Source organism: Magnolia sinica, chromosome 10 (assembly GCF_029962835.1).
Source record: "Magnolia sinica isolate HGM2019 chromosome 10, MsV1, whole genome shotgun sequence".
Lineage (NCBI taxonomy): Eukaryota > Viridiplantae > Streptophyta > Magnoliopsida > Magnoliales > Magnoliaceae > Magnolia > Magnolia sinica.
In genome coordinates this window covers 4909128-4924144 of record NC_080582.1, presented here as the reverse complement: position 1 = coordinate 4924144, position 15017 = coordinate 4909128, and the positions used below count along the sequence as shown (strand labels likewise).

Here is a 15017-nt window from a genome sequence, read left to right as displayed (position 1 = left end):
TTTCAAAATCTCAGAGAGGCCAACAGAAGTTAGTTTCTTTGGAGAACCAAGTGCAGCTAGCCTCATCCGACATCAGCCAGTCTACTATATTAGAAGCTAGACGTCATCTAGCCAACATGGAACTAGCGGAAGAAATTTTTTGGTAACAGAAATCCCGAAACAATTGGCTATCGGAAGGAGACCGAAACACCAAGTATTTTCATCTTCAAGCCATTGAGAGATCTAGAAATTCCTCCATCTCGGAAATTCAGCTCAACTCTGGCTCCAACACTTCTGACCCGACCCAGATTAAATCGGCAGCAGTTGGCTACTTTCAAAAGCTTTTCCAATCGGAAGATCACTCTCAAAATATACATCTCCTTTCCAACATTCTAAGGTTGCTAACAGTGGCTGATAACGCCTTCATGATGCACCTTCCCTCCATGGAGGAGGTCAAGTTCGCAGTAATGGCAATTCCTATCGACGGGGCCCCTGGCCTAGATGGTATGTTAGCTACCTTTTTCGGGGGATGTTGGGACACTGTGGGCTTTGATATCCATAGGATAGTTACTCACATTTTCCAGGGGGCAACCTCCAGCGTGCTTTCACCACATCTCTCATCTGCCTCATTCCAAAGGCGGCGAACCCTAAGCATTTCTCCGATTTCAAACCGATAAGTCTATGCAATTGTGTCTACAAAATCTTTGCTAAGGTCATTACTTCTCATCTCGCCACTATCCTTCCCAAGCTAATTTCGATTGAGCAAGGGGTTTTGTTAAAGGAAGGTCGATTGCTGAAAGTATCGCTTAGACTAGGAAATTTATCGAGATATTGGTCGTAAGGTTCAGGGGGGAAACATTATCTTGAAGCTTGACATGGAAAAGGTATATGACCAAACTGAATGAGACTTTCTTAAACAGGTTTTGGCCCGTTTTGGATTCGGCGACTCTTGGATTGAAATGGTGGAGAAATGTTAGAGCAACGTTTGGTTCTTGGTCTTGATCAACTGGGAAGGCGCAGGTTTCTTCAAATCTTCCAGAGGTCTGCACCAAGGAGACCCTCTTTCCCCCAGCCTTTTCATTCTGGCCGCGAAAGTTCTTAGCAGAGGTTTCTCAAATTTGGTTTCTAGTGGGGCTTGCTCTCCTTTTAAGCTTAAGCATGGCTGCAAGTAAATTTCTCATCTACTCTATGCGAACGATACGATTCTATTTCTAAATGGGAGTAAATCTTCTATTACAGCTACGGGCAGTTTTCTCTCCTGTTATCAGTCCCTCTCGGGCTAAAAAATTAATCTCTCTCAACAGTTGCTTCTACTATGCTCCTTCTCTCCCGTCAGGCAGGAAGAGACAGATTGAAAGGATCCTCGGTATGTGTGGATCGTCATCTCTGTTCATTTATCTCCGCGTCCCCTTATTCACGGGTCGAAACAGAAGTTCTCACTTTCTCCTGCTGATAGCTAAGATTGAGTCCAGAATCCTCGGTTGGTCTGCTCGCTACCTGTCCCAGGTCGGTAGATGTACCCTCATCAATCAAGTTCTTGGCAGCAACCCTATTCATACGATGGCGCCAACCCATATCTCTTTCTCATTTTGGATAATTTGGAAGCAAAGATGGCTGATTTTTTCTGGGGCTGGCAAGATGGGAAAAAAAAAAAGCTTCATTGGCTGAGCTGGCGCAAAATTACTCGTCCAAAAGATGAGGGTGGTTTGGGCATCTGCAGGCTCAGGGAGGTGATTAAAGCCCTGAGACTCAAGATGGCGTGGACGTTGTTGTCCTGCTCTGCCTCCAGCATTTGGGCTGCTTTCGTCATCTCAAAATACGGTCAGCCTCTTCATGTGAATCCTGCTTCTGATCTTCAACAAGGTACTTCCCCTTTGTGGAAACAGGTCGTCAAAATGTCCCAGCTCGCTGAAAATGCCTCTCAATGGGCCATTGGTCAGGGGGATCTAAATTTTTGGAAATGCAATTGGACGGGTCTGGGCCCCTTAGCTAATCTCACCCTTTAATCCATCCCACCAGGTTTTCTTCACCTTTCTATCAGGGAGGTCCTCAATCATGATGGGCCCCACATTCCAAGGCCTATCGCTGATCTCCTGCCAGAGAACGTCTTGGATCATATAACCACCGGTGTTTTCTGTACTTCGCCTGGGCCGGACGAGCGTTTCTAGCCCCACGACCGCTTGGGCATCTTCACGGTTAAGTCAGCCTAGGCTCTTTACAGGGTTAGATACAACAATCTGCAGTGGTCCAATAAAATTTGGAACCCCTTCCTTCCCCTGAAGATTTCAATGTTCGTTTGGCGTTTGACCCAAGGTGTGATCCCAACGGATGACAGGATTTAGGGGCGTGGTGTCAGTCTTGCATCTAAATGTTGTTACTGTGAGCTTCATCATTCTCCTTTCAGGCCCTCCCCGGAGACCATCAACCACCTATTCATCAGCAGATTCCTTTCTGATCGAGTGTGGTCATTTTTCAACAGCAACTTCAATTTCCACCTTCCCTACCAGGATTCGGTCTGGGAGAGACTTTCCTCTTGGTGGAACGTTCTGCCCACTGGTAAGAGCCCTTCCCATATTCAATGTACAATCCCCTGCCTCATCCTTTGGGAGCTTTGAAAAGTAAAAAATGTGGCTCACTTTGACAATGTCTGACCCACGGTGGTCAATGTCGTCAATCGCATCTTTTGGTGGCTTGGCAGGATTAGTTACCATCGCCCTGGAGCCAAAACATTTGCCACAGTTGACCTCTCCTCTTTTCATCGTCTCAACATTCGGCATCGCCCCCCTACCTAGAGATTTTTTCAGGTGGTTAAGTGGTCCAAACCATAGGAGGGTTAGATGAAAGTCAATATTGACGGAGCCACGTTGGGGAATCCAGGTGATTCTAGAGGTGGTGGGATTGGAAGGGATTCCTCCAGCTCTTTTCTCTTTGCTTTCTCTCATGGGTATGGCGTCGGGACAAACAATAGAGGGGAGCTTAGGGCCCTCTACGATGCGATGGATATCTGTACTAACCAGGGTTATAATCGGATTTTCTTGGAATATGATTCGAAATGCGTGGTCGAAGCGTTTTTGAGAAAATCCTCCCTAGCTTGGAAATGGAGATATTGGTGGACCCGGATCAATGACTTGAGAACAGGGGCACTTTTGTGATTTTCCTTGTTCCGAGGGAAGGCAATGGCCCTGCCGATGGGCTTGCCAAGGCTGTGTGAGCAATGGAAGGAGCTTTTGCACAGGTTCACCCTTTGGCCTGAGACAGACTAGTAGTCGGAGATGAATTTTTTTGACCACATGTAGAGACTTGCTGGAACCATTGACGAACAAAATAGTGTCGTCCGCATATAGCAAATGGGAGATCTGTTTGCAGCCAAGCTTCACCTTGAATGGAGTACATAGCCCTTGGGAGCTCATCCTAGATAAACCCCTGCTGAAAACTTCAGAGGCAAGAATGAAAAGGCTAGGGGAAAGGGGGTCGCCTTGTCTCAAACCCTAGGAGAACTTGAAGAAACACAACTAACCCCATTAACTAGAACCTAAAACCAGTTATTATTCTAACAAGATTTGACGAGCTTTACCCAGCTAGCATCAAACCCAAATTTCAGCAGGACCTGATGAGAAAATTCCACTCAACCCTATCATACGCTTTCTCCATGTCAAGTTTTAGCACTATATTACCTCCCTAGACTTTCCCGTCTAAGTCTCTGAAAATTTCTTGAGCAAGGTCGGTGTTTTTTACAATCGATCGGCCCCTAACAAAGGCACCTTGCTCTAAGGAGACCAGCTTTAGGAGGAGAGCACTTAGCCTGGTAGTGATTATATTAGTGAATATCTTATACACTGCGTTGCAGATGTTAATTGGCCTATAGTCTGCGAAGGATCTAGCCCCCTGATTTTTGGGAAATAAGCAGACTAGCGTGGAGGAGAATGACCTTGGCAACTTGGCCCCTTTTCAAAATGTCACAATTGCAGAGTGGATATCTTTACCTATGATGTTCTAACAACCCGAATAGAAGGCTCTCGAAAGACCGTCAGGCCCAGGCACACCATCTTTAGGAAGTTTTTGCACTACTTGTCTAGCCTCGACCAAAGACGAGACTTACATCAGCATTATATTATCATCTTCAGAAATAAGGGGAGGGATGCAATCCAGGAGATCTTCCGTAGCTGAGGATGAGGTATTTGTTAATTTTGAGGACAGCAAGGAATGCAGGAATTTTACTGCTTCTCGCTGGATGGAAGGCTGGTTCAACACTATCCCTGCCTCTCCCAAATGGATTTCCTAGATTCCCAATTTTTTGACCTTTTCCGAAGCTGAGAAGTGGAAAATTTTCGTGTTTATATCTCCTTCTTCTAACCAGGAATTCCAGGATTTCTACTTCCAAAAGATTTCTTCTACGAGTTCCATCTTGGCCAAATGGAGCCTAGCTTCTGCCAGATCGGCTGAGGAGACCATGGGGTTGGACTGAGCGCTGGTCTCCATGAGAGTCAGCATTTGCTCGGCTTTTTGGATACTTTGGAAAATGTTCCGAAATATGTCACAGTTCCATATTCTCAAGTCCATCTTAACTTTCTTCAGTTTTAGCTGAAAGTTCATCATGGGCTGAGAGGAGAGGTCTACCGCCTAAGCTTTTTCAACAACGTGGGAGAAGGTCTCGTGAAGAAGTCACATCCGCTGAAAGTGGAAGGGCTTGGGAACTGATGGGGAGGCCATGGGAAAGGTCATCAAAAGAGGGCCATGATCTGAATTTAACCTAGAGAGGTGCTTAACTAGGAAACTGGGGAAGGTATGCATCCAACTATCATTACAGAGGATTCTATCTAGCCTTGACCAGGCTTGAGAGAGTCCAGCATGGTTGTTACACCAGGTGAATCTGTTGCTTACAAATCCAGCATCACACAACCCGACCTTATCGATAACTTCTTTGAATTCACACGCGTTATCCAAATCTTGACTCCAGTAGCCGAGCCACTTTGAAGAATCAAGAACTGCATTAAAGTTGCCGCATACTACCCATGGGCCGCAAGGGTCTCCAAGGAACTTCAGAGAAATCTCCTAGTGAATCTAGAGCATTTAGCATAGAAAAATGATATCCAGAGACTAGCTATCTGGTGCTGCATACATACATCTAAAGAAATCATTTAATTAGACTTGCCTATGACTGAAATAAGAAGATCATTACGGTGGAAGATCAAGATTTTCCCACCTTCAGAGGCGTTGGATATGGAGGAGTGGAATCCTAATTTAAGATTGATCCCCACTCTCCGACTATCTCTTCCCATAGGTTCAAGAATCGCAACAATCAATGACTTATAGGATCGAGTGAGCCTTTTCCTTGTACGAATTGTGGGTGCATTGGCCATACCATGGGCATTCCAGATAATGATGTTATCCATCAGAAACATTTCTTGATAAGCCAGCCCTTCTTTTGAGCTGAAGAAATCTTCTCTTCCTTCCTTTCGAGCTTGTCTAGGAGTCGATACGGAGCCCACCATCGGTGTGGGCTATCTTATATGGAGATAGATCAACGGTGAGATCTAGCTGTCTGTAAACTGAGATACAACCGTTAGTTAGACCCTTGAGAGGCAGAGAATTTCTCTCTACGTCTAGCTGAGACCTGGGGGTGATATTAGGAGAGGAGATAGTATCCTGTAGCGATTCGTTCACTGCCCAAGTATAGGGTTGTGATGTAGTAATAAACTCGGTAAGACCGAGGTCGAATCCACAGGGACTGAAACTTGTACGTTTCCTGAAACTAGGTAGAAATAGAACTAGCCTAAGATGCAATCTAAATCAAATATAAATTGATGAATAATGGTGAGAGATTAATGTAAAACTTTAAGGAATTCAGAGGAAGGAAACTAGGGATTCAGAGGATCCACTTGTAGAGATCAGGGAGATCTTATGCCTGCATTAAGATTTATGGAAATCAAACTGAACCTATTTGATCTGGTTTTCAAGAGATGAAAGGTATATGAATTAGAATGGATTCCATCATCTAACCATGCCCAGGAGACAAAGCAAGTAACAGGATTAAACTAATTACCAACCAATCAAAAATACATGAAAGTTAGGAAGAGTACTATCATCCAACCATGCCCAGGAGACGATGGTGAACAACAGGGCCTCCTGACGTCATAAACATCAAAAGAGAAAAAGAGATATTCAAAGCCATTGCAAACCCATTGTAATTTCAGTCACAACAGACCATTAAAGACTGAGAAAATATTCTTTTAATAAAACTCAAATCAAAATCAATTCAGTCTAAACAGAAGGCACAAGTATAGACTCATCCCATCACGCTACAAGCTTCACCTCTTAGCCCTAGCTAAGAGGTTTAGCCACACATGAATGGGCTAGATCTCATAATAAAATAGAGAAAAAGAAAGAAGAAGAAAACAATTAAGAAAAAAAACCAAACTCTACTCCCTGTCTCTCTCTCTCTTGGCGTCTCCACCCAGCAACCAGCCTCCAAATTCCAACTCCTCCCCAATCTCTCAGCCGCTGCCCTTTTTATAGGGGATAAAAAAGCCGGTTATGACTGGGAATTGGTGCGAATCTTTCTCTTCTGCAACACAACTGCGTTTGTGTGGGTAATCGCAAACCACTTACGTTTGAACCAAGTATGAGACACTAGCCATCAGAAACTCTCAAAACGGACTTCTTGGACAGGGTTGTGGCCTCCCTGTGGACATTTTGGATGGTACATATCGTGATTTCGACCACGATCAAGATCACACAGCGGCTGACAACGGCCGATTTTTTCGAACGCAGAATCAACGCTATTTCTGCGCTGGACTGATGGTGGGGCCCACGATCGGGTTTCTCCAGATAATCCACTCCGTTCATTATATTACCCTCGCAATTTCGGTCGGAAATGACTAATTTTGAATCTATTTCGGTGCGCCCCACGTAGTTTTCATTCAGCCGTCCATTCTCCGTTTGGATCCTTCAAGGACACCAAATATCTGAGGAAATTCATATGTAGAACAGGGCACGGTCGATTTGACCTCTTGAAACGAATGGTCGGTCCGGATTGATGGCTTGATCGAAGGTGGTGGCCCACAAAGCATCACAGTGGATGCCCTATTGCAAACAGCATCTTCGCTGTCAAGCGCTGTGATGGTCGGTGGACCTCACAGAGTCATTTTTGATGGAATCCACTCCGTCCGTTGGTCTCAGGACGAAAAATCGTACAGAAAAGAGTATTTTTGGAGTTACTTAGGTGTGGTCCACTGATCTTTTCTCACTGCCGTTCATCTTCCGTTTGGATAGTTGGATTGCAATCCTCACTGTCTTCTGAGTTTCTGACACCTAGGCGAGGGTAATTACCCCCCTTTTATCACCTTGGACGGTCCAGATTTTCAGCATATATGATGGATGGGTCCCACAGTCAAAAACCGGAGTCGGTCGTGTAAACGCTGTTGCGTTTTTGAAGAGGACGCGGGTAAGGGTGGCTGACCCTTTGTAGGAATTCGGTGCACCACAGGAGTGCACCGTCTATGCACTCGCATGCTCCTTGTGGGGTCCATCAAGATGTATATATGAAATCCGCTCTGTCCATCCATTCTGTCACATCATTTATACCGTGGAGACCAGAGATGAAGCATATCCAAACAGCAGGTGGGCCCAGAATCATGATTCCGAGGGATGATCTATCCATTAGGCCACTTCCACCAGGATACAACGGCCGAAATTCTACATGTACGGTTAATTTATGTTCTTCAGGCCGTGTATGAAATTTCGGGACAAACGGATGGTGAGAAACCTATGATCTTGCATTCTGGCTGACTTTCGGGCCACTTGAGCTTCAGTTTCTCGATTTTTTCGGATCTCGGCTGTGTAAAATCGTCGATCCCAATCCCCAGGAGTCCGTCCCCTGCTTTTGTGACATCGGAGTGCCGAATCCACGCTTTTAATACCCAATTTCAGTTTAAGCTCCTGATTGCATCCTGCAACAAAACACAATTAAAACCGGGCGTTAAACAGTATCATACCCGTAAATCTAGGTAATAAATGGGGTTTAATATGTAATATTTGACCCTCAACATTTAGCCCCAACCAGCATTTTGCTAGTCCCGAGCAAAATATGCGAAAATTAAGTTGAGAATTACGAGATAATTCTTGTGAAGCCGAGTGATATTTTGAAAAACAATCCAGATATGAGAAATCTTAAGATTCATGAATGCTGATTATCAGTTTCTCCTGGCCTCTCATGCACGGTGAATTTCATAATCAAGTTCAAATATTAATCCATAAACTAGAATAATAAACATTGAGTTCCATGGGTGTATAGTGAAATCTCGGCTTACCATCATTAAGAGATTCAATTCTTTATTTCAGGATTTCGTTGGTAATCAACAAGAGAATTCATGATAACCAAAACTTGCCTCACAGATCATTTTTTCATTTTTTTTTTTTTTTTAAATTATTTAAAGGAGACGTCCAGAAGGGGAGTCCAATCCTCACCTATAGGGAGCAAACCTATGGTGAAGATTGTACACCTAAACCTTTTTCTGATATCATCCATGAGGAATTAAATCCACACCTATAGGGAGCAAACCTATGGTGAAGATTATTCGACTTACTCTTTCAATTCTTCTTTATAAATTGATGCTGAAATTTTTATTTTTCAGGCTGGTTCTTTTCATGCTCAGTGATTACCAAATTAACCCTTCAGTTTCAAACTGAAATCTTAATGTGTAAGCGAGATGTGACATGGGAAATCATGACTCAATCAATGTTTACAACTTCTAATAACGGATTAATAATTCAAACTTAACTGTGAAATCTAACGAGTAACTGAATCCAAGAATAGTAAATCACAAACATTCCATATTCCGTAATTCTAAATCAAAGATGGTCAAAATCACTTTGAATTCATATGAAATTCCAGAAAATTTCAAAATTTTCACAATTTTCGGTCAGGACTAAGAAAACACTGATTAGGAAGCCTAATCTCCCACCCCAACCTAAAATCTACATTGTCCTCAATGTAAAAGAAATAAGCATACAATGCAAGTGATGGGAAGATAGTACCTGGATGATGAATCGAGAGAGATTTTCCAAGAGATTGCAGCATGGAATCCAGTCAGCACGAGAGAGAAAGCAGAACAAAAATAACAAAAAAATAAAATCCTACCTATACCACTTTCGCAGGTGCTCTCGATTGCATTTAGCGTATGCAATAAGCCTTTAAACCCCTAGGTTACCCCTAGTGGACGAGTTGTAGTCTCGTGAGGTTTTGCAGTAATGTTACCCACAAACATTGAACTAATGAATGAGAAAAGTGAAATGGAATGAAAATTTGGGTTGCGTCCTAGGAGCGCTAAGTTTAACGTCTTCAACTAGACAAGAATGGACCATGAATTAATCAATCTTGATAACCTGGGTCCGCCAAATAAATTTCCTCAACATCTTTGTTCACCAAATCATCTAAATATGGTTTCGCCAAATAAATTTCTCGACAAATGGTTTTAATCGATGGCCATTGACTTTAAACTCCTTGCCATTGTCGAGATCTCTTACCTCAACGGCCCCATGAGGAAAAACAGTAACAACAATGTAAGGGCCGGTCCAACGAGATCGAAGCTTACCCGGGAAGAGATGTAATCGAGAATTATACAAAAGGACCTTCTGACCAGGCGTGAATGATTTTCGCGAAATGTGTTGGTCATGAAATGCTTTCATCTTGTCCTTGTAAATTCTCGAATTATCGTACGCATCATTCCGGATTTCTTCAAGTTCATTTAATTGAAGTTTGCGTAGCGAGCCAGCGTTGTCCAGATTGAAATTAAGATTTTTGATCGCCCAGTACGCTTTATATTCCAGCTCCACAGGCAAGTGACAAGCCTTCCCATAGACAAGTCTAAAGGGAGACATTCCAATAGGAGTTTTAAATGCAGTACGGTATGCCCATAAGGCATCGGTCAATCGGATTGACCAATCCTTACGATCTGGGTTAACCGTTTTCTCCAAAACGTGTTTGATCTCCCTATTAGAAATCTCAGCTTGTCCACTTGTCTGTGGATGGTATGGGGTGCTCACCTTATGAGAGATACCGTATTTCTTCATTTAGCTCTCAAATGGTTTATTACAAAAGTGTGAGCCCCCATCACTAATGATGGCTCGAGGCGTTCCGAATCGAGAAAGGATGTTCTCTTTTAGGAATTTAATGACCGTGCGATGGTCATTCTTTCGACACGGAATCGCTTCGACCCATTTAGTGACATAATCCACGGCGAGCAAAATATACAGATTCCCAAACGATTGGGGGAATGGTCCCATGAAATCGATACCCCAGCAATCAAATGCTTCAATGATAAGGATGGGATTCAAAGGCATCATATTTCGACGGGACAATGCTCCCAATTTCGACAACGCTCACAAGTTTTGCAAAACTCATGAGTGTCCCTAAACATAGTGGGCCAATAGACACACTGGAGAATCTTGGCCGTGGTCTTTTTAGCAGAAAAGTGACCACCACAGGCCTCGGTGAAAATTAGATGACACTTCGATGCTCATCGTCTGGTACACATCTCCTTAGAATTTGGTCCGACAATATTTAAATAAATAAGGATCATCCAGAAAAACTTGCGTACCTCGGTGAAAAATTTCTTCTTATCTTCGCAGTCCACTGTGTCGGTATGGCACCGTAGCAAGATAGTTAGCAATATCAATAACCAAGGTGAATGGGAGACTCTGAACAGTTGTTCATCAGGGAACATATCATTGATATGGGTCGCCTCAAGGGAATCAGAGGTATTAAGGCGAGAAAGGTGATCGGCCACAACGTTTTCTACTCCCTTTTTATCTTTAATTTCCAAATCGAATTCTTGGAGTAGAAGGATCCATCGTATCAGGCGGGGCTTAGAATCATTCTTCGAAAGAAGATACTTAAGTGCCGCATGATCTGTATAGATAATGATCTTGGATCCGATCAAGTAGGACCTAAATTTGTCCAAGGCGAACACTACGGCTAAGAGTTCCTTTTCCGTAGTCGAGTAGTTCACTTGGGCAGGATTTAGAGTCCTACTCGCGTAATGAATGACGTAGGGCCTCTTATCTTTTCTCTGGCCTAGGACCGCCCCAAGAGCATAATCAGAAGCGTCGCACATAAGCTCAAAAGGAAGGTTCCAGTCGGGTGGCTGCATGATAGGTGCAGTGGTTAACGTGCCCTTAAGCTTGGTGAAAGCTTCCTGGCACTGCTCAGTCCACTCGTACGGAGCATCCTTTTGAAGAAGATTACATAAAGGACGAGAGAGAAGACTAAAGTCCTTTATGAATCGCCTGTAAAATCCTGCGTGTCCTAAGAAGGATCGCACGTCTCTGATGTTCTTGGGTGGAGGTAGGTTAGAGATAAGATCGATTTTTGCCTTATCTACCTCGATTCCTTTGGACGAGATGATATGCCCAAGGACAATTCCCTTCTGAACCATGAAATGACATTTCTCCCAATTAAGTACCAAGTTCTTTTCTTCACATCTTTTCAACACACATTTAAGGCTTTCCAAACACTTGCTGAAAGATGAACCATAAACAGAGAAGTCGTCCATGAAGACCTCTAGATATTGCCCCACCATATCAGAAAAGATACTAAGCATACATCGCTGAAAGGTGGCAGGGGCATTACATAGTCCGAATGGCATCCTTCGATAGGCAAAGGTGCCGTAGGGACATGTAAATGTGGTCTTTTCCTGGTCTTCAGGGGCTATCTCTATCTAGTTGTAGCCCGAATACCCGTCAAGGAAACTGTAATAGGAATGACCAGCTAACCTTTCCAGGATTTGATCAATGAATGGTAAAGGAAAGTGGTCTTTCCTCGTGACGGTATTCAACTTCCTGTAGTCAATGCACATTCTCCAACCAGTAGTGACTCTAGTTGGCACAAGTTCATTATTAGCATTGGCTACGATGGTGATTCCGGACTTCTTAGGGACCACTTGAGTTGGACTCACCCATTGACTATCAGATATAGGGTATATAATACCCACGTCTAATAGTTTAAGAACCTCGGCCTTAACCACTTCCTTCATATTTGGATTTAGTCTACGTTGTGGTTGCCGAGCGGTTTTTGCATTATCCTCAAGATATATGCGGTGAGTACAAATCGAGGGATCGATTCCCTTGAGGTCCGCTATCGTCCATCCCAGAGCTCCTTTATGCTCAATGAGAGTAGATATAAGCATACTCTCCTGTTCTTTCTCCAGGTGGGCAGAGATCACCACCGGGTATGTCTCATCTTGACCTAAATAGGCATATTTCAAATCAGAGGGCAAAGGTTTTAGGTCAAGCTTCGGCGGCTTGAGGTTAGACGGTAGAGGCACTACATCGGTTTGTGGCAATTCTTCAAATTGTGGCCTCCACCGGTTAACTTCAAGTACCGGTGCAGTATCAAGCAAGACGCACGTCTCCCTAAGCATGTCATCACCAAAATCATGGGAGTGGGCCAGGCATGTCTCCAGATGGTCGGAGGATAAGGTCAGAGGCGTCGTATCTTCCACAAAAGAGTCAATCATGTTAATGTCGTGGAAATCGTCATCATCCTATACCATTCCTGCAATTGATAATTGCATTTGACGTGGCAAGGAATGGGCGACCAAGAATGACGGGAATCTGAGTGCTCATGTTATTGATGGGTTCGGTGTCCAGGATGATAAAATCTACAGGATAGTAAAATCTATCGACCTGGACTAACACATCTTCAATTATCGCTCTTGGTACACGAACAGAGCGATCAGCAAGTTGTAGTGTGGTTAGGGTGGGTTTTAATTCACCCAAACCTAGCTGTTTGTATACCGAGTAGGGAATCAGATTGACGCTCGCTCCTAAGTCAAGAAGTGCGTGATCAATTCGATGGTTCCCGATCACACATGATATGGTTGGGCTACCGGGATCCTTGAATTTCTGTGGCACGTCTTGCTTCAGGATGGCACTCACTTCCTCAGTCAAGAAGATTTTCTTTTGAATAATTTTTCGTCTTTTGGTCGTGCATAAGTCTTTCAGGAATTTGGCATATGAAGGTATCTGTTTAACGACATCAAGTAGAGGAATGTTGACTTTCACCTGTTTCAACACCTCTAGGATATCCTGAGAGTTAGAGAGAGGTTTTGGTGAAACCAACCGTTGGGGGAATGGAGCAACTGGCTTCTCTAGAAGTTCCGGTTCTACTTTTTGTGGGGCATCACTGGATCCATCATTGTTGTCCTCTTCTGGTTCTTGAGGCTTTTCGGGCCTAACCGGAAGAGTTTTATCAATGATCTTCCCACTCCTAAGAGTGGTGATGGATTTAGCATGCCCCATCTGATTTGAAGAGCTGGGATCATTATTCTCGTACTGCGGTTTAGGATTGGGGAGAGGTTGTGCAGGAAGCATCCCCTTTTCTATAACCGTCATACGAGAATCTATCTTTTGCATAAAATCTGTAATTCCCCGCATTGCTTGAGCCAGCTCTTGTATGGGATTTTGAACCGGTTCCTCTTGAGGTTTCACTTGATTTGGATTTTGATTGAAGAAACCTGGAGGAGTCACCGTTTGTCCATTCCTCCAACTAAAGTTTGGATGATTTTTCCAGCCAGGATTGTATGTGTTGGAGTTAGGTCCTTAAAGGTCTTTGATAATTATTTACGGCATTGGCTTGTTCATTCAACACTCCTCGGAAGGCAGGTATGGACGGTTTTCAATTGTGTGAATGTTGCAATCACAGATGCCGCATAAAACAATTTCATTAACCTTATCCTTCTTTCCTTCCATGGCCTCAACTTTCCTTATGAGCGTAGTCACTTTACACTTGAGATCATCCTCTTCTTTCAAGAGATATACTCCACCTTTCTCCTTTAATTGAGTCGGCCTAGACGTGGTGTTCGCCATTGGGTAATAGTCTCATGATTGTATTTTTTCAGCGAGACTATCGAGGTACTCCCATACCTCGTCGACATCTTTATTAATGAACTCTCCATTACACATTGTCTTGACCATTTGGTGTATGGAAGATGTCAGTCCATCATAAAAAAAATTTGTAATGCGCCACGTTTCAAATCCGTGTTGTGGGCATGAACTGACCAAATCTTTGAACCTTTCCCAACATTGGAAGAATATTTCATCTTCTTTTTGGGCAAAGTTCATGATTGCTTGTCTGAGGGTAATCGTTTTATGATGTGGGAAGAATTTTTTATGAATTCCCTCTGCATGTCGTTCCATGTGCCAATGGATCTAGGACGCAGTGAATGTAACCACGTCTTAGCTTTCTCTTTTAAGGAAAAAGGAAAGAGTTTCAGCCTAATTGTATCTTCAGATACATTAGGAAAACATAATGTAGCTATTATCTCATCGAACTCTTTCAAATGTAAATATGGACTTTCAGATTCAAGTCCATGGAATTTGGGAAGGAGTTGGATAACTCCTGGCTTGATGTCCATTTGTCCTGTATTTTCAGGAAAAATCATGCAATGAGGGGTACTCACTTCCCGCCGGTTGTAGATAATCTCGTAAAGCACGAGGCGGGGGTGCCTGTTGCACCTCATTCTCATCTTGGGTATCCTCCACCCTGGGTGGAAGTGGAGGAGGTTGGTCTTCAGCCATAACCTCAGTTAACTCAGGGGATTTCGAGCGGTGTCTAGTCCTGCGATGGATAGTCAACCCCTCAACCAATCCTCCTTCAGTCAAGAGACGTCGAGTGTCGTCACGGGCCCACTTGGGCATGAAAACACTCGCAGCCCTCAATTAAAAACTTAACCCTAAGAAAGGAAAAGAAAATCTAGCAAGAAAGAGAGAGTTGGAAAGAAAGTACCAAATTGGAGTCCTGAGTTAAAACCTGCAAAATAAAATAAAATAAGTTAGATTCTAAAAAGAGAAGAACAATTCTTTAAAAGAAAGATAGAAGTGAACTAGCTTCTAAAAGCAAGAATTCCTAAAAGAAAGTGAAGAGATCTAAACTAAAAAGTAGATTACTAAAAGAGAATTTGAAAAATAGAAAGTAGGGAAGGAGCTTACCGAATTAGAAATTTCTATCTTAAAGGCCTACAAAATAGGAAGGTTAGTTT

The 15017-nt window shown here is 43.3% G+C and overlaps 1 non-coding gene across 1 annotated transcript; it reads left to right on the top strand.

Annotated features, from left to right (window-relative positions):
• Positions 1–14011: 14011 nt before the first annotated feature.
• LOC131217787 (small nucleolar RNA R71) lies at positions 14012–14118 on the top strand. The gene has a single exon (XR_009157377.1). It is a non-coding gene; the product is annotated as a small nucleolar RNA R71 (small nucleolar RNA).
• The last annotated feature ends 899 nt before the right edge of the window (positions 14119–15017 follow it).